Source organism: Erinaceus europaeus, chromosome 14 (genome assembly GCF_950295315.1).
Source record: "Erinaceus europaeus chromosome 14, mEriEur2.1, whole genome shotgun sequence".
NCBI lineage: Eukaryota > Metazoa > Chordata > Mammalia > Eulipotyphla > Erinaceidae > Erinaceus > Erinaceus europaeus.
In genome coordinates, this window is record NC_080175.1 from 85,745,851 (window position 1) to 85,764,491 (window position 18,641).

The following is an 18,641-nucleotide window of genomic DNA, read 5'->3' on the forward strand; positions in this document are numbered from 1 at the left end:
GGAAGAGAATTAGGACCTTAAAAAAAGGAGGGGGCTTATCCTATGGTCTTGTCAGTGTTTCCATTCTATAAATAAATAAATTTTAAAGAAGAGGAGGGGGGAACTATATACAAATATAGTTGTAGAAATAATAGTTAACTCATATCTGCAGCCTTAGAAGAACTGCTGTAGCTTATAGTTGAATGGATAGAATATAAGTAATCGATTTACAAATGACTTTACTTTTGCAACAATGGAATCAATTTTTCATTTCAATGAGATTTTCATTTCAATATTTTTTGTTGCAGATAATCGAAACATGTCTCTATGGCCGTATTATTATTTATGCATATTAAAAAAGGATAATGTTGAGAGGAGGAAAGTAAGAATAATCTAAACAAGTTCTCAGTGGTTTCCTAAAAGGTTGACGTAGGGTTTTTGCCAGGTTCCCGCATCCAATCATCCTGTCTAGAGATCTGTGATCACCATAGTGTTTAAGAGGGCAGAAGCTCTGAGGAATCTTCACTGAAGTCATCCAGATAGATATGATGGAAAACACGCCTTCAGAAAGAAGGGGCTGGGCACAGAAAGACAGCTCATTGAGAAAGAGTCGGCCCTGCTATGCTATGGTTCACAGATCTAAACTATACAGAATGGATATGGCAATGTTGATGCTAGAAACATTGATGCTGTTGTATCTTTTCCTCTCTGTGTCCTTCACTTTTTGTCTCTATATGAAGAAAAATGTGCATTCCAAGGCATTGAAATTACACAGCAGAGGAGTCCCAGCTTTACAAAAAAAAAAAATAGAAAAATAGTTAAAATACATGCAAGAAATAGCTGACTCTTATATTCTAAATCAATAATTTGCAACCATAAACTTTTCAGTGTTTTGAGAATGTTACAGACATAAAACTTGCATCTATATTTTCTTATTAGAACCAAAAAATCATCATAATTAAGAAACATTAAGAAACAGAAATGAAAGCTATAGATACACCTTGCCAATAATTTTAGTCATAAACTATGCAAGTTACCTAAAGGTCAATGTACAAGCTTTAACCTAATTATCATTCCTGGTATGTTTCTCACTGCTCCTATGGTGGACGACCCTAGCATTTCAACTGGAAAAAACCCTTTAAAGGTTCTACAAGGTATGAAGTCTAAGTAGCTTCCCAACTCAGACTCTATAGTACATTTTCTCTTCTGTATCAGTTTATATTCTATGCAATCTAGTAATCATTATTTGCACAGTAATTCAAAAGGAATAAAAAATGTTCAGTGGCCTTGGAGGTGGTACAGTTGCTAAGGCACTAGACTCTTAAGCATGAGGTACTGAGTTCAATCCCAGGCAGCACATGTACCAGAGTTATGTCTGGTTCTTTCTCTCTCTTCCCCTATCTTTCTCATTAATAAATAAATAAATAAATAATCTTTTTTTTAATGTTCATAGCTGGGAGTCAGGCGGTAGCGCAGTGGGTTAAGTGCATGTGTTGCAAAGAGCAAGGACCGGAGTAAGGATCCTGGCTCCCCACCTGCAGGGGGTCGCTTCACAATTGGTGAGGCAGGTCTGCAGGTGTCTATCTTTCTCTCCCCCTCTCTGTCTTCCCCTCCTCTTTCTATCTCTCTCTGTCTTATCCAACAATGACAACATCAATAATAACTACAACAACAACAACAACAAAAAGGGCAACAAAAGGGAATAATAAATATTCAAAAAATGTTAATAGCTTTCTTCAATTCATCCTTTTATTTCAATTTCCCAGCAGCAAGACTGTACTCCACATAAATATTTAGTCTTTCAGTTCTCCTAATATCTTTGCTCGAGATCCTCAATCTCAAATTAGCCAAAAATTTCAAATAATTTATTCAAATGCCAATTATTGTATCATATATTAACTGATTCAGTTTCTGTGCCCAGTTCTATATATTTTATCTTTTTAAATTTTTATTTATAAAATGGAAACACTGACAAAAACCATAGGGTAAGAGGGAGTACATTTCCACACAATTCCCACCACCCTCCCTTGATAGCTTCCCTATTCTTTATCACTCTGAAAGTATGGACCCAGGGTCATTGTGGGGTACAGAAGGTGGAAGGTCTGGCTTCTGTAATTACTTCCCCACTGAACATGGGCATTGACAGGTCGATCCATACTCCCAGCCTGTCTCTATCTTTTCCTAGTGGGCAGGGATCTGGGAGATGTGGGGCTCCAGGACACAGATTGGCATCATGGTATCATCTGAAACCTGGTGACTGAAAAAGAGTTAAGATATAAAGCAGAATGAATTGTTGACTAGTTATGAACCTAAATTCAAGAATACTGCAGATGAAAATTTGGGGTCTCCATTTTGGAAAAGTTAGAAGGCCTATTTTAGGTATATTCCAAGGGGCCCATGACTTTACTAGTTTTTGCCTGAGACTGACAGCATATGCTGTAGACCTAGGTTATTGTCTCGGGATATGGTGTCATAGTTGGAAAAAGGACTAGAGAGCTGCATCAGGGAAGAGAGTAGCTCCCAAATATGGGGAAAGTACATAAATACTGTTAACTGTAAAACCCATTGATTTGATCTGGGGCCTATATTCAGCACAGGAGCCTGTGTAACCTCTATATCCCTGTAGGTCTGAGCTCACATTCTGTGGTCATGGCTAGGAACATTCCAGGCTGCACTAATTTCAGGACCCATCTTCATCGGGTAGGAGGTAGAGTATGTTGTCCAACCTCCCTTTGGAGAATGGAACGTTCCCTACCATTTTTGATTCACACTGAGGGCAAGATCCTATGGGGGACCACAGAGGGGTCCATTCTGTTGTTCCTGATGGAGATGACCAGTAACGGTGGTGAGAGGGATCTGTTAGAGGTAGGTCTAGGCCCTTCATGTCTATGTGGGAATCCCAGGACTCCCTGACTAGGACCTCTGGTGATGGGGTGGCCTGGTAGTGACTAAAGAGTCATCACTGAAGTCTGCCAGTCTCTTGTCCTTATTCAGCTTTTGTAGTCCTTACTTTGTCTGACAAGTTTAGCTTTGGAGAGTTTGAGGGACATATAATAGGAGGTAGGTGAGGAGGGTATCTAGGTCTAAGTAGAAACTGTTTCATTAGGTACTTTATGGTTTCTCTTTAGGTCTTTCTACTTCATTGCTTTATTTATTGACTCACAGCAAACTATAGGGCACTTTTGCTTTAAGGTATATTTTTTTCACTAGCTTATGGATACATGTACATATGCCCTATCTCATGGGTCCTGGTCTATATCTAGATTTTGAGGTTTTGTTAAGAAGTGTATCACCTGAAATGGAATAAAGGAGTTCTATAGGCTAGGAAAGGTCTCACCAGAGTAATGAAGCTGAAGGGTTGACATTTCACGCCTGATATCTCTGGACACAGTCTGAAGTGAAGCATGCTGATTTGGTACTGGTTGCATTGATTAGGTTGGGATCAGCAGATGCAGTATCAATTGGTATAACTTGAGAGAAGCCTGCAGGCAAGCAAGCCCCACCCTAGAGGTTGCAGGGCTGGGAGAAATAAGGGCTTTATAGAAAAAGTGGAAGGTTCCTGCAGTCTTAGGGTTTAACAAGGCAATAGAGTTGTTGCTATAGCCAAATTATTAGGCAATTGGGTTAACTTTGAAAACCCCCTTGTTAGCATTTGCTGTATCATATAAGACCTCACCATAATTTATGTCCTTTTTTGCTATTTATATATAGTTGTATCTTATAAAGTAAAAGGGAACACAGACAGGGAAATCACAAAGTGAAATTTGGACTACATGCAATGTATTGCAATGCAGCAAGGGATTCTGGGAAAGGAGAGGGAAGTGGTGGAAAGAATCTTGAGGTCCTGTTGCATAATGCATGATGAGAAGTTGCACTTATGTGTCAATGACTACACTGTAAACCATTAACCCAAAAGAAAGAAAGAAAGAAAGAAAGAAAGAAAGAAAGAAAGAAAGAAAGAAAGATTCTATGGAAATAAAGTAAGCATTATGTTTAGTTACTTATTTTCTTTTTAGTATCTCTAATCATTTTTAGATAAAATCTTTTTTAAAAAAAAAGTGGTCTGGGAGGTGGTGCAGTGGTTAAAGAACTAGACTCTCAAGCAAGAGGTCCTGAGTTCAATCCCCGGCAGCACATGTACCAGAGTGATGTCTGGCTCTTTCTATCTCTTCTCCTATCTTTCTCATTAATAAAATAAATAAAATCTTTAAAAAAAAAAAAAGAAAAGAAATGAGTCCATCCAGAGATGGGGAGAGGATATGAGCAGAATATTCACCATGGAATAGAACTAAAAGCCAACAAACATATGAAAAAATGCTTCAAGTCATTGATTGTTAGAGAAATGCAATTAAAGACAACAATGAGATACCACTTCACTCCTATGAGAATACCATACACCAGAAAAGGGAGCAACAACTAATGCAGGTTGTGGGGACAAAGGAACTGTCCTGCCCTGCTGGTGGAAATATCAATTGGTTCAACCTCTGTGGAGAACAGTCTGAAGAACTTTCAGGAGGCCAAAAGTGGATCAGCCCTATGTCCCTGCAATTCCTCTCCTGAAGATATATCAGAAGGAACCAAACACAATCATCCAAAAACATCTGTATATACCTATGTTCATAGCAGCACAATTTTCACTAGCCAAAACCTGGAAGCAACCCAAGTGTCCAACAATAGATAAGTGGCTGACTAAGTTGTGGTATAAATACACAATGGAATACTACTCAGCTATTAAAAATAGTGAATTCACCTTCTTCATTTTATCTTGGATGGAGCTTGAAGGAATCATCTTAAATGAGGTAAGTCAGAAAGAGAAAGATGAATATGGGATGATCTCACTAATAGACAGAAGTTGGAAAACGAGAACAGAAGGGAAAAAACTAAGCAGAACTTGGACTGTAGTTGGTGTATTGCACTAAAGTAAGAATCTGGGGTTTGGGGGAGGGTTTGGGTCCTGGAACAGGATGGAAGAGGACCTAGTGGGGGTTGAACTATTATGTGGAAAATTGAGAAATGTTACCCATGTACAAATTGTTGTATTTTACTGTTGACTGCAAACCATCAATTGCCCAACAAAGAAACAATAATAATAAAAAAAGAATGTCACAGCTTTATTTCTATTATAATGTCACCTTCTGGGGAACTAACTGCATCAAAGCTCTAATCACATCTGCTTTATTTCTAGAATTTCTGAAAGTATCTTGTTGGCAACCCCAGATGTTGTCCCTAAATACATCTTTGAATCATATGACTTTTTTTTTTTGCACATTTTAAACATTCTTATTTCCTTCTCAAAACTGACATGTCATTGTTTTGAGTAACCTACAGTTATTATTGTGGGTGTAGTCTTTGAAATAAGAAATTGCCTTTGTCATTATTTATATCTGCTGAGTTCTTAAGAATACAACTCATTTTCCATTTGTATAACAGCTTTAGTTTCCTCAGTCTTTTATGGAATCCCCAAATTTCACATTCAGACAATATATTTTTAATTATCTTATTTTATTTTTATATAAATAAAATTTTTATATAAATAAAATAGGTGGTAAATACATATGTTGCATAATTTTCATGTACGTATGCCAAATAGTATTCTCTTTTCCCTGTCCATAGTCACTCAACTTGTAGTAGAAATAGACACTGTTTTCCCATTCAAGCATCATCACTAAAATTACTCTCAAGAGAGCATATGTTCACACATATCCGTAAACTACTGCGAAATATATACCTGAAAGCAGAAGTGCACTAGAGTTTGCAGTGAGTACCCCCCTAACATTTCCTCTCCACTATTCGAAGCTTTGGGTCCATGATTGCTCAACAATTTGTTTGGCTTCGTATGTTAACTCTCTTTTCAATCACCAGGTTCCAGATGTCATCAGGATGCCGGCCAGGCTTCCCTGGACTGAAGACCCCACCAATGTGTCCTGGAGCTCAGCTTCCCCAGAGACCCACCCTACTAGGGAGAGAGGCAGACTGGGAGTATGGACCCACCAGTCAACGCCCATGTTCAGCGGGGAAGCAATTACAGAAGCCAGACCTTCTACCTTCTGCAACCCTCAATGACCCTGGGTCCATGCTCCCAGAGGGATGGAGAATGGGAAAGCTATCAGGGGAGGGGGTGGGATATGGAGATTGGGTGGTGGGAATTGTGTGGAGTTGTACCCCTCTTACCCTATGGTTTTGTTAATTAATCCTTTCTTAAATAATAATAAAAAAATTACTCTCAAGTAACTAGGTCTATGTCTGTCCCTTAGAATATGCCTCTTTTGTTCTCTTCCTTTCTTTTTTTCCCTGCTTTTTAATATTTTATCTATCTATTTTGTAGAGACAAGGAGAATTTAAGAGGGTGGAGAATACAGAGAGAGAGAGAAAGAGAGAGAGAACTGCTCTCTTTCTCTCTCCCTCTCTACTTCCTCATTCCATCTCAGGTTTTCTATATTTATTTAAAATAAAAGCCACCAGGAGCAGTAAATTCTTTATTTTTTATGTTTATTTACTTATTGGATAGACAAAGCCAGAAATGAAAAGGAATGGGGAGACAGAGAGGGAAACAGACAGAGAGCCACCTGCAGCCCTGCTTCACCACTCCCAAAGCTTTTCCCCTGCAGGGACCAGGGGACTGAACCCAGGTCCTTGTGCATTGTAACATGTGCACTCAACAAGGTGAACCACTACCCATATCCATGGATTCTTTATGTAGGCAGGGTGAACCACAAGAATAACCCTGGTGACAATAACAACAAAAGTTCCAGTATCTGGGTTTGTTAAATCATGATTAAAAAAAAAAGTCTTAGCTCTTTCAAGAGTGATAAAAAAAAACATATGTACTGTTCACTTTCATTGTCTTCCATTAAAAAATTTATGTAATAAAATGTCACAGATTACTTTGAAAAATATTTATCACGAATCAAAAAGATTTAAATGCTGATTGCAAAAAAAAATTGAAAGTAATCATCTAAAGTTTAAACAGGAGGAGACAATTTGGAAATCTGTCACGGAGAAGGACGTCTAACATATGTAAAATTATCATCAACAAGCTTCAGCTTTGTTAACTTGATAATTTGCATCAACATCCAGGGGACTGTGCCTCTCAGATGGGCACTAGCAGTTCTCTTTTTAAGAAAACATATGCCTCTCTTCTCTCCACCCACCAGAAGTACTTCGCTCAAGCACTAGAGGCACTTTACCCCCTCACAGAAGTTGTGAGACTCTTGCTTTTCACTGAAACCATCTTATCTCTTTTGCTCGAGAGATCATTATTTATGTTTTATTTTTACCACTTGATTTTTTTTGTCATGGAAGCTTAGAGAAATTTAATGACTAAAGTACAAAAAGCTTTGTTTGCTGGTATTTCAAAGCTTGTTTTTGAATGTTTATAATCGATTTGTGTTTTTTTTAATTTTTAGTTTAATAGGGGTGTATGTTAACACCATTCCCACCACCAAAGTTCTGTGTCCTTACTCCCACCCTCTATAATGAAGCTGAAAATCTTTTAATAAGCTCAACAATGAAAGCTGTCAGAGGAATATTCTTCTGAAAAAAATATTTTTTCTTAGGAAAAAAAATGGAAAATCAACACCTCCCTCAGCATAGCCACAGATGCTCTGGTAGTCTAGCCTCCCTGCACACAGGGATTATTAGTCAGTCAGTCATTCAGTCAGTCATTCAGTCATTCAGTCATTCAGTCATTCAGTCAGTCAGTCAGTCATTCAGTCAGTCAGTCATTCAGTCAGTCTGTCAGTCAGTCAGTCAGTCAGTCATTCAGTCAGTCAGTCTGTCACTCAGTCAGTCAGTCAGTCAGTCAGTCTGTCAGTCAGTCAGTCAGTCAGTCAGTCATTCAGTCAGTCTGTCAGTCAGTCAGTCAGTCAGTCAGTCTGTCAGTCAGTCAGTCATTCAGTCATTCAGTCAGTCAGTCAGTCTGTCACTCACTCAGTCAGTCAGTCTGTCACTCAGTCAGTCTGTCAGTCAGTCAGTCAGTCAGTCTGTCAGTCTGTCAGTCAGTCAGTCAGTCAGTCAGTCAGTCAGTCAGTCAGTCAGTCAGTCAGTCAGTCAGTCAGTCAGACACTTTCCAGATGAGCAGAATCGTAGTCTGAACCCCCCCCCCCCCCATTCTCTAGCTCCATTTCCTGGAACAAAGACTCATTTAGTTCCACATTGTTTCCTGCATCTTCCAAGAATTGTGTGTTAGATATGTCCAGATTATGGTCACTTTCAAATAGTTGTTGCCCACAGTATTTTTTCCCCTGTCTGTTCTTCCTTCATTGGTTTCTTTTTACTTTCGAAGAGTTCTGCATCATCTTAAACCTTTCAATTTAAGAAATTCTCAGTTGCAGCAGGAGTACTATGAAGTAACTGCTTTTCAGCTTTTTCTGCTTCTTTTTCTTTTCTTCTTGTAGTTTTCATGTGGTCTACTACTTCATTTAATTTGCCTTGTATTGCTGTCACTTATGTAAAGATCATCACCATCCCAAGGTTTTCTTCTGCCTGTAATGCTAATAATCTTAAAATGTCTGAAATATCAATATCATCTATGTGGTAAGATATGAGAATATGTCATACAAGGAGGATTCATCGAGGTGTTATTCTTTTTTCTTTTAATTTTTTATTATCTTTATTTATTTATTGGATAGAAACAGCCAGATATCAAGAGGGGAGGGGTGGTAGAGAGGGAGAGAGATAGACAGAAGGGTAGACAGAGGGAGAGAAACCTGCAACAAAGCTTCACCACTCGCAAAGCTTCCCCCCTGCAGGTGGGAACCAGGGGCTCAAACCTGGGTCCTTGCGCACTGTAACATGTGTGTTCAACCAGGTGTGCCACCACCTGGCCCCCCATCTAGGTATTTTTTGCTATATGCAAACTAGAGGGTAGTCTGGACAACTTGTCATATATTAAACCATAATATTTAGCACCAGGCTGGCAAAATAGATGAACTATAAAATCCCTGCTTTGTCAAACACTGACCAAATTTGAGCCTAATTCTTTTTTTTTTATTTAAGAAAGGAAAAATTAACAAAACTATAGGGTAGGAGGGGTACAACTCCACACAATTCCCACCACCCAATCTCCATATCCCACCCCCTCCCCTAATAGCTTTCCCATTCTCTATCCCTTTGGGAGCATCAACCCAGGATCATTGAGGGTTGCAGAAGGTGGAAGGTCTGGCTTCTGTAAACTCTAGTGTACTTCTGCTTTCAGGTATATATTTTGCAGTAGTTTATGGGTACGTGTGAACATATGCTCTCTCTCACAGAAACTGGTGTATATCTAGGTTTTGGGACTTTGTTAGAAAGTGAACCACCTGAGATGGAATTAGAGTATACTATGAAAAGAAAGGTCTCACCCGAGTAATGAAGCTGAAAGGTTGTTATTCCACACATGAAGTCTCTGGACACAGGCTGAAGTGAAGCATGTTGAGGTGGCAATTGTTGTGTTGATTAGATTGTGATCGGCAGATGCAATATTATTTGATATGAATTGGGAGAGGCATACGGGAAAGTGGGCCCTATCCAAGGGTTCTAGGACTGGGGGAAGTAGAGGCTCTATAGTGGAGATGTGAGGTTCCTGCTGTCTTAGGGTTCAAAAAGACAATCGATAGTTAATGTTATCATCACATTATTTGGTAATTGGTTAACTTTGAAAAGTCCTTTTGTTAGGGTTTGCTGTACAGTACCCAGTACCTTGTATATAGCTGTGCTATTGGTTGCTTCTGATCTACTTGGTCTAGGCTTTTGAGAGAGTCCGCATATCAAATACACAGCTTATATATTAAAAAGATTCAGTCTGTGTTTTAAAAAACTTCGAGACATACAATTAATTTTCCCCCTCTCATATTAATTAACTAGTGATTTATATGTCTACATTTTACTAGGAGTGTACATAAACACCATTCCTACCACCAAAAAACTGTGACCCATCCCTCCCACCCACTCCCACCTCCCACTGGCCCAGGAAGCTGCATATCTACCCCTCACCACAGGGTTTTTACTTTGGTGCCCTACTTACAATTTGGTCAGGTCCTGCTTTTAGTTTCCCTTTCAGGTCTTCTTAGTCAACTTCTGCTGATGAGTGGGATCATCCCATACTCATCTTTATCTTTCTGACTTAGCTGACTTAACATAATTCCTTCTAGCTCTGTCCAAGATGGGTCAGAGAAGGTGGGTTCATTGTTCTTGATAGCTGCATAGTATTCCATTGTGTATATATACCACAGCTTTCTCCCAAAGGATTAAATGGAAGAAGGAGGATCTCTTCAATAAATGGTGCTGGGAAAACTGGGTTGTAACATGCAGAAGAATGAAATTGAACCACTTTATCTCACCAGAAACAAAAAAATCAACTCCAAATGCATCAAAGACCTAGATATCAGACCAGAAACAATCAAATACTTAGAGGAAAACATTGGTAAAACAGTTTCCTACCTACACCTCAAGGACATCTTTGATGAATCAAACCCAATTGCAAGGAAGACTAAAGCAGAAACAAACCAATGGGACTACATCAAATTGAAAACCTTCTGCACATCCAAAGAAACTATTAAACAAACAAAGAGACCCCTCACAGAATGGGAGAAGATCTTTACATGCCATACATCAGACAAGAAGCTAATCACCAAAATATATAAAGAGCTCAGCAAACTTAGCACCAAAAAAGCAAATGACCCCATCCAAAAATGGGCAGAGAATATGCACAAAACATTCACTACAGAGGAGATACAAAAGGCTAACAAACATATGAAAAACTGCTCTAGGTCACTGGTTGTCAGAGAAATGCAAATTAAGACAACACTAAGATACCACCTCACTCCTGTAAGAATGGCATACATCAAAAAGGACAGCAACAACAAATGCTGGAGAGGTTGTGGGGACAGAGGAACCCTTTTACATTGCTGGTGGGAATGTAAATTGGTACAGCCTCTGTGGAGAGCAGTCTGGAAAACTCTCAGAAGGCTAGACATGGACCTTCCATATGGTCCAGTAGTTCCTCTCCTGGGATTATACCCCAAGGACTCCATAACACCCAACTAAAAAGAGGTGTGTACTCCTATGTTCATAGCAGCACAGTTCATAATAGCTAAAACCTGGAAGCAACCCAGGTGCCCAACAACAGTTGAGCCTAATTCTTACAGGACTAAACATAGCTTCAGTATATTGAAGTCTTGCCATCTCTCTATGTCTATCTCTTTCTTTCTATTTAAAAAAGCCAGTCAGTAGTCATGAAGACAAGCAAAAACAACAAATAAAAATCATTTTTTAAATTTATTTATTTATTCCCTTTTGTTGTTTTATTGTTGTAGTTATTATTATTGTTGTTGATGATGATGTCATTGTTGTTGGATAGGACAGACATAAATGGGGAGAGGAAGGGAAGATAGAGATAGGGAGAGAAAGATAGACACCTGCAGACCTGCTTCACTGCTTGTGAAGTGACTCCCCTGCAGGTGGGGTGCCAGGGACTTGAACCAGGATCCTTAAGCCGGTCCTTGAGCTTCACACCACTTGTGCTTAACCCGCTGCGCAGCACCTGACTCCCTCAAAATCATTTTTTAATCAAACGAGCATGGCATAATCAAGTTTTTTTCTTATAAAAGAAAGTCTAGTATTTATTTATTAGATTGAGTTAGAAAGAATTTGAGAAGAAAGAGAAAGAATTTGAGAAGAAAGAAAATTGAGATGGAAAGAGACAGAGAGACACCTACAGCATTATTTCACCACTTGTGAAGCTTTCTCCCTGCAGGTGGAGAGCAAGGGTTTGAACCGGGATCCTTGAGCATTGTAACATGTGAGCTCAACCCAGTGTGCCCGGATCTGGCCCTGAAATCTTTATTTCTAAAGAAGAGCTACAGTAGCCGACAGCCATAATTTTTTAAAAGCAAAGGGAACTCTACATTAAATGAAAACATATTTTAGAGCCTTAATGGCTCTTGAGCCTCACTAAGTCTAAAACTCCAATTTTACACTTGAAAAAAAAATGATTTGCTAATGATTATTCAGCTTTAAATACAAACTTGGAACCCAGAGCTTCTAGCGACCAGTCTACTTTAACAGTATGTCTTTCAAAGCTTAGAATACAACAAATAAGTTTTCTTTAAAAAATGTTTTTTTCTTGCTTGAATGATGTTAAATTTTCAGATGATTATTAAAAAAATCCAAATAGCATAGAGTATCAGTTTAATGCATCCAAGCTTAAAAACAAATAGTAAATTTTCTAGTCCAGAATCTTCTCCTCAGACTAAGTGATCAGTCTAGCAAGACAGAGCAATTTATAATAACAAGATGGAATTTTTTTCCCTAAATGCTGCATTCCTATACCCGCAGTATGTTAGACAACCATGAAGAACGGAGGTATTATCCCATCTTCAGTATATTTATGACAAAGTAGAATCAAGCATATTTAAACTTTCTGCACTCTACAATGACTCTGGGTCGATACTTCCCGAGGGTTAAAGAATAAGAAAGTTATCAGAGGAGGGGATGGGATACGTAGTTCTGGTGGTAGGAACTGTGTGGAGTTGTGCCCCTCTTATCCTATGGTCTTGTCAGTGTTTCCATTTTATAAATAAAAATTAAAAAGGAAAAAAAAAGAATAAGGCTGGAGCAAAAAGACGCAATGGAAGCTCTAGGGAGGGATTCAGTGGAAGGGATATGAAATTTTTTCTGAGAAGAAGAAATTTTATGTCATTAAAGATATATATATATATATATATATATATATATATATATATATATATATATTTTTTTTTTTTTTTTCTTTAAGGACAGAGAGAAATGGAGAGAGGAGAGGAAGGCAGAGAGGAGGAGGGAAAGACAGACACCTGAAGACTGCAGACTTGCTTCACCACCTGTGAAGCGACTCCCCTGCAGGCGGGGAGCTGAGGGCTTGAAACGGTATCCTTATGCCAGTCCTTGTGCTTCGCACCACATTAGTTTAACCCACTGTGCTACCGCCCAACTCCCGGGCTATAATTCTTTTCATGTAAATATTTGTTAAAACAGCATACTTGTGTTTGTCACAGATAAACAATACCTTTTTTTAGCAAAATACAAGAGGTTAATTAAAAAATAGATACTTTGGTAGTGGGTGTGGTCTGGCAACACACATTTTGCAGAAAGGTAAAATATTTCACCTAAAACATATACAGCCTTGTAAACCCAGAACTTCTTCAAAAAAAAAAAAATTTAGTAGCAGACAGCACATTAGAATGATTTCAAAAAATATTTCTCCAAAAGTAATAGGTTTAAGTGCTGTTAAAAACACAAAAGTATTTATGGAATTCATATGTTTCCCTTTTCAAATAGCACAAGGTCCCCATTAGCATTACTTAGAAAATGCACACTGGAAAACACAAAATGGCTGCATGAAGGGGACACGTAGGCTGACTCTCCTCAAGAAATCTCATATCTAACGCAGTAAACTTTAAAATAAATAAAGGAGTAAAGGATAGAGATGGACATTATATAATATTCAGAAGATTAGACAACTAAGAGGACTTAACAAATCTCAACATCAATGCACAAAATGAGGAACCATCAAACATCTACTAAAAGAGCTATGAAAGTGCATCAACGGCAGCATGGTAATAGTAGGAAACTTCAACACCACACTCTCAAACTGACAGATCATCTAGGCAGAGTGTTAAAAAGGAAACAAGAGAATTAATTACTAAACCTACTAAATATTTCCAGAGTCCTTCACCCCAAAAAATTATAATACACATTCTTTGCAAGTTCACATGGGACGTTCTCAAATATTGATCATATGTTAGGCCATAGAGCTACTGTCAACAAATTAAAGAGCATTAAAATCATGTCAAGCATCTTCTCAGACCACAGTGGAATTACACTTACACTTAACAAAAACCAGAAAATTAGGAAAATATACAAAATATGGAAACTCAACAGTACACTATTTAACAACTACTGGGTCAAAGAGGAAATTAGGAAATAAATTAAAATATTTCTAGAATGACAATAAAGACACAAGCTATATTTGAGACACAGCTAAGGCAGTACTAAGAGGGGAATTCATAGTCATACAGGCACACATTAAGAAACAAGAAAATATTCAAATAAACAACTTGACTACACAACTTAAACTTAGAGAAAAAAGAGCCCTAAGCAACCAGAAGGACCAAAATAATTAAAATTAGGGCAGAAATAAATAACGTTGAAAATAAGAGAACCATACAAAAGGTCAATGAAGCTAAATATTGGTTTTTCACAAGGATAAACAAATCACAGACCAATCACAGCCAAAGAAATCAAAACAGGTATCAAGAACCTTCCCCAAAATTAAAAAAATGAAAAAACTCAGGACCAGATGGTTTTACAAATGAATTTTACAAAACCTTCAAGGAAGAATTAACAGCAACACTTCTTAAGCTCTTCCAAATTATTGAAGATACCAAAAAACTCCCTTCCACCTTCTATGAAGCCAACATCACTCCAATATCAAAAGCAGAGAGGGACACAACAAAATAAGAAAACTACAGACCAAAATATTCTCTGATGAGTATAGATGCTGAAATATTGAACAAACTTCTAACAACCACATACAGCAGTAGATTAAAAGATAATACATCACAAACAAGTGAGGTTTATCCCAGGGATGCAAGGCTGATTCAATATATGTAAACTAATCAATGTGACCCACCACATCAATAAAAGAAAAACCAAAAGCCACATGGTCATCTCAGTAGATGCAAAGAAAGCCTTCCTTGAAATACCCCCAGCTTTTTTGTAATTTCCATTGGCATAATGCTCAGATCATATATGTGTTTGCAACAAATTAAAATTCATTTAAATTCACATTTAAAAAATTCAAATTTAAATTCACATTTAAAAAGTCAGATTTCTTAGTCAAATTTTGGTTTTTTTTTTTAACTTTGGGCTATTTACAGAGAACTAATGTATGAACTGTTCACACAAATAAAAAAGCTGATGCAGTAAAAAAACATTCAAAGAAAAGCTGTCAAGTGTCAGGATGTGATAGACTGACAATTATCTAGTTTAGACAGAGAAATTAAGATGATTGAGAAACATCACATTAGACTTGGAAACACATTTTGATACACCTTTATGTAAAAACTGCTTTTCTTTGCAGAAAGATGACGCAGTCATCCCACATAATGGCCCCAAAAGCTGAATATTTTCTCTATTTTTTATGATTATTCTGTGCGATCAAAACATGCACCTCATATGTAGCTAACTGAAATGCTTTTATATATATATATTTTTATTTGTGATTATAGTGAGTTACAAGTTTGTGAGATTACAGGTTATGGTTTCACACCACACCCACCACCAAAGCTCAGTGTTCCCACACGTCCACCTCCCTAAATTAACCACCTTAATTTTCACAGGTTTCAGAATCAGTTTGCTTGCTTTTGCTTTTTGGGATTTTTGTTTATTTGGTTGGTTGGTTGGTTGGTTGGTTGGTTGGCTGATTGGTTTTGCAAGTACATATGTATCAATTCTCTAAATTTCACATATGAATTAAATAATCTGGTAGTTGTCTTTTGTCTCTTTCTTATTTTGCAAAGTAAGTAACCTCAGATTCCATCCATTTTGTCCCAAAGGACACAGTATAGTCTTTTTATTATTATTATTATTATTATTATTATTATTATTATTATTTTACTGCTTAATAAGATTCTGTGGAATATATCACCCATAGCTTCTTTAGTCAGTCATCTGTTTATGGGCGTTTGAACTGCTTCTACTCTCTAGCCACTATGAATAGCGCAACTATGAATAAGGGGTACATATGTCCCTTTGGATAAGTGTTCCTGTGCCCTTTGGGTAGATGGCTAAGAGTGGTATGGCCAGACCATGCAGTAATTTCATTTTTGTTTATGTACTTTAAAAAAAAACACAGATGTTTGAGTGTACCCAAATAGTGTTTGCCACACATGAACTTAACTGAGTCCCATTTAATAAATCCATATATTGAAGTCCTTCCCACTCCCCTACCTCAGAACATGATTGTATTTAGAAACAAAGTCTTTTTTTAGGTATACTGTATGCCTACTGTGTGTCCAACAGTGAGGATAAATTTTTTAAAAAATCAGGTTTTAGTTTTTTCAAAGAAATTGCTTTGTTGCAAGACAACCAACAGAAATTCACTAAAAAAAATGATTGTCTCCTTTAGCTCTGTTGTTGTTACAGGAGAAATGCCTATGTTAGAATAAACTATCGTGCTAGAGGTAGAGTGAAGACTGCTTCATATTCTGCTTGGGAAAATGTTGACAGCAGGTTGTGACATGTACTTAGTAATTAGTAGGCTCTCAATGAATAGAAAAGTAAAGTTAGGCTTCCTTCATATTAAAATCTACTCTTAGCAATTGAATTTAAGTAGTCTTTTTCTCATATTCTTTGACTTTACAGGTTCTCTTTAGATCAAGGTATGATTTATTAACTATTAGTGACATCTCCCTTAATTCTATGACCCTCTTTCATTAATTAAATCTACTCTAGAATATTTAAATTATTTACCAACTATGTGCTTTCATTATTGCCTTAAGATACTTTTCTTCACCACAAATAGTCCCTGCTTTGCAGTCTTTTGCTAGGATCAGAGAACTTTTCATCCATCCTAAAGTAGATTGTGTTCAGCTTGAACTTCTAGCCTCTTTGCTAATGTTGCCAGACCTGTTATTGACCTTATAATGTTCTTTCCCCTATTAAAGGAGACAGTTCTTGACTGATTTCTTCTTTTCATCTAAGAGTCAACTTACTAGAGGAGAAAAATAGGAAGAGAAGAATAGAGATATGATGTTATCACTTCATTGCCAATTTGAAGACATGTCATACAAGTTATGTGACTTCTCACTTTTGACTCAAGAACTTTGTCAGGAAGTTCCTTTTAACACAATTTTTCTGAAAGCAGAAATGAGCCACTGTCTGACAAACAGGAAAAGCTGAAACAATTGACCCCAATACTTCAGACAATTACTATCCACATCTCTGTGATTCAGCAATTTTGTTTGAATTGCTAAGGCAGTGCTAAATTGCCACCATTATGCAGCTGCCCTCGCTACTGACTTCATAGCAAAATGATACGTAACCTCAGTCATTGCAAGATTCTGGGTCTATAAAAGGAACTGGAATGCCAGTTAAAATGATAGCGATGGTTCATATCTGACTGCACAGACAAAATGATATATGTGTTTAGATTTCTTTTTTTTTCTTCTTATATCTTTTTAAGATATGAAACAACTGTCTTCTCTAGACTTAATATAGAGTTTCTTAGGCAGTAGAAGCTGGATCACAACTCATCTAAATAGTATCACCAGATTCTTCACATTTAAGGTTTCATGGATTCTGATGACTTTGTTCTTGCAAGATTAATCTGACGTCATGATCACACTGTGTACCCAACTTCTGTTCTAAGGTCCAGCAGAAGTAAATATTAGTGTCTCGTTGAAGTAAAGATGAATATTAGCCTCCATCACAATCCTAATTTCCTTCTTTCTGAATTGTTATAACTTGACAGGAGACCCACCAGTGTTTAACTCTGAGCAGGAACCATCCTGTAGAAGATTCACTGGTTGGTTTGGTCAGTGAAAAGTGAACATAAGAACCATGTAAACACTTAAGGCAACAGATTAAAAAAAAAAACTTATTAAGTGGTTAATTTCCATCCCTCTTTATCCTCTTTTCAGACCATAATAAAAATGGGGCAGACTATATTTAAATAACCATGTAACTGCAGCAGAGTAACTAGATGAAGGATTCTGAAATTCTGAGTAATAGGATATATATGGAGTCTCCCCAACAGCATAGAATTTAACCTTGTGGGAAATAAGTAGATGTCTAGTTGAATTATCTTACTACTCTTTTTATTATCTTTCTTACAAGATATTAAAAATTAACTGCACAAACTGTCTCATAGATTTTGTGAGAACCATGGTGGCTATAATTGAAAGGCTGGCACGAGAATTTCAGTGGAGGATACAGTGTGGAAGTATGCCCTGTAGTCTTATAATCTTGAAAAACACTGATAAATCATTAATATAAATAAAAATACTAACTTTAATTATGTAAACTAAAATCCAGTTGGCACGTTGAATAATGAGTTTAGCTCTGTGAAAATTCATTTGATTTGGAGATAGGGTGCAATTGTTAGATAAAATAAGACACAGGAGATCATAATTCAAATTTAGCCTTGCATCTTATGCAAACTTGAACTTGAAATAATTATTAAGATTATCTAATTCATGATATTCATCACTGTCAAATGACTTCCTGGACATTTATTTGTTCATAGGTAAACTGTGTCATTTCCAGAATTTAATCTGGACAATATAATTAACTATTTCAAACTCAAGTCATTTGTCTTTGACAAATAGATTAGGCCATGGCATATAATGTATATGTGGTAAATGTTTGTTGTACTGTTCAATTGAAATTTTCTGGTTCTCTATGGAAAATATACCAGTTGAATAAAATAACCTCTATGGACATTATTAATTATAAATTTCATAGTAATTAATCTTAATAAAAATATGAGAACCTTTCCAAGTCATTATGTTCTTATCAGTATCAAAATTAATTGTGAATTTACATGAATACTCAGACAACTCATTGAGCCATGGGGATGGAAAGGAAATATTGGAAGGTAAGGCACATACAATTTTCACCATAGTCAAACAAGTTCATTGTTG

The 18,641-nt window shown here is 37.0% G+C and overlaps 1 pseudogene; it reads right to left on the reverse strand.

Moving 5' to 3' along the window:
• Positions 1-8,036: 8,036 nt before the first annotated feature.
• Positions 8,037-8,558, reverse strand: LOC132532864 (RWD domain-containing protein 1-like; annotated as a pseudogene).
• Positions 8,559-18,641: the final 10,083 nt, after the last annotated feature.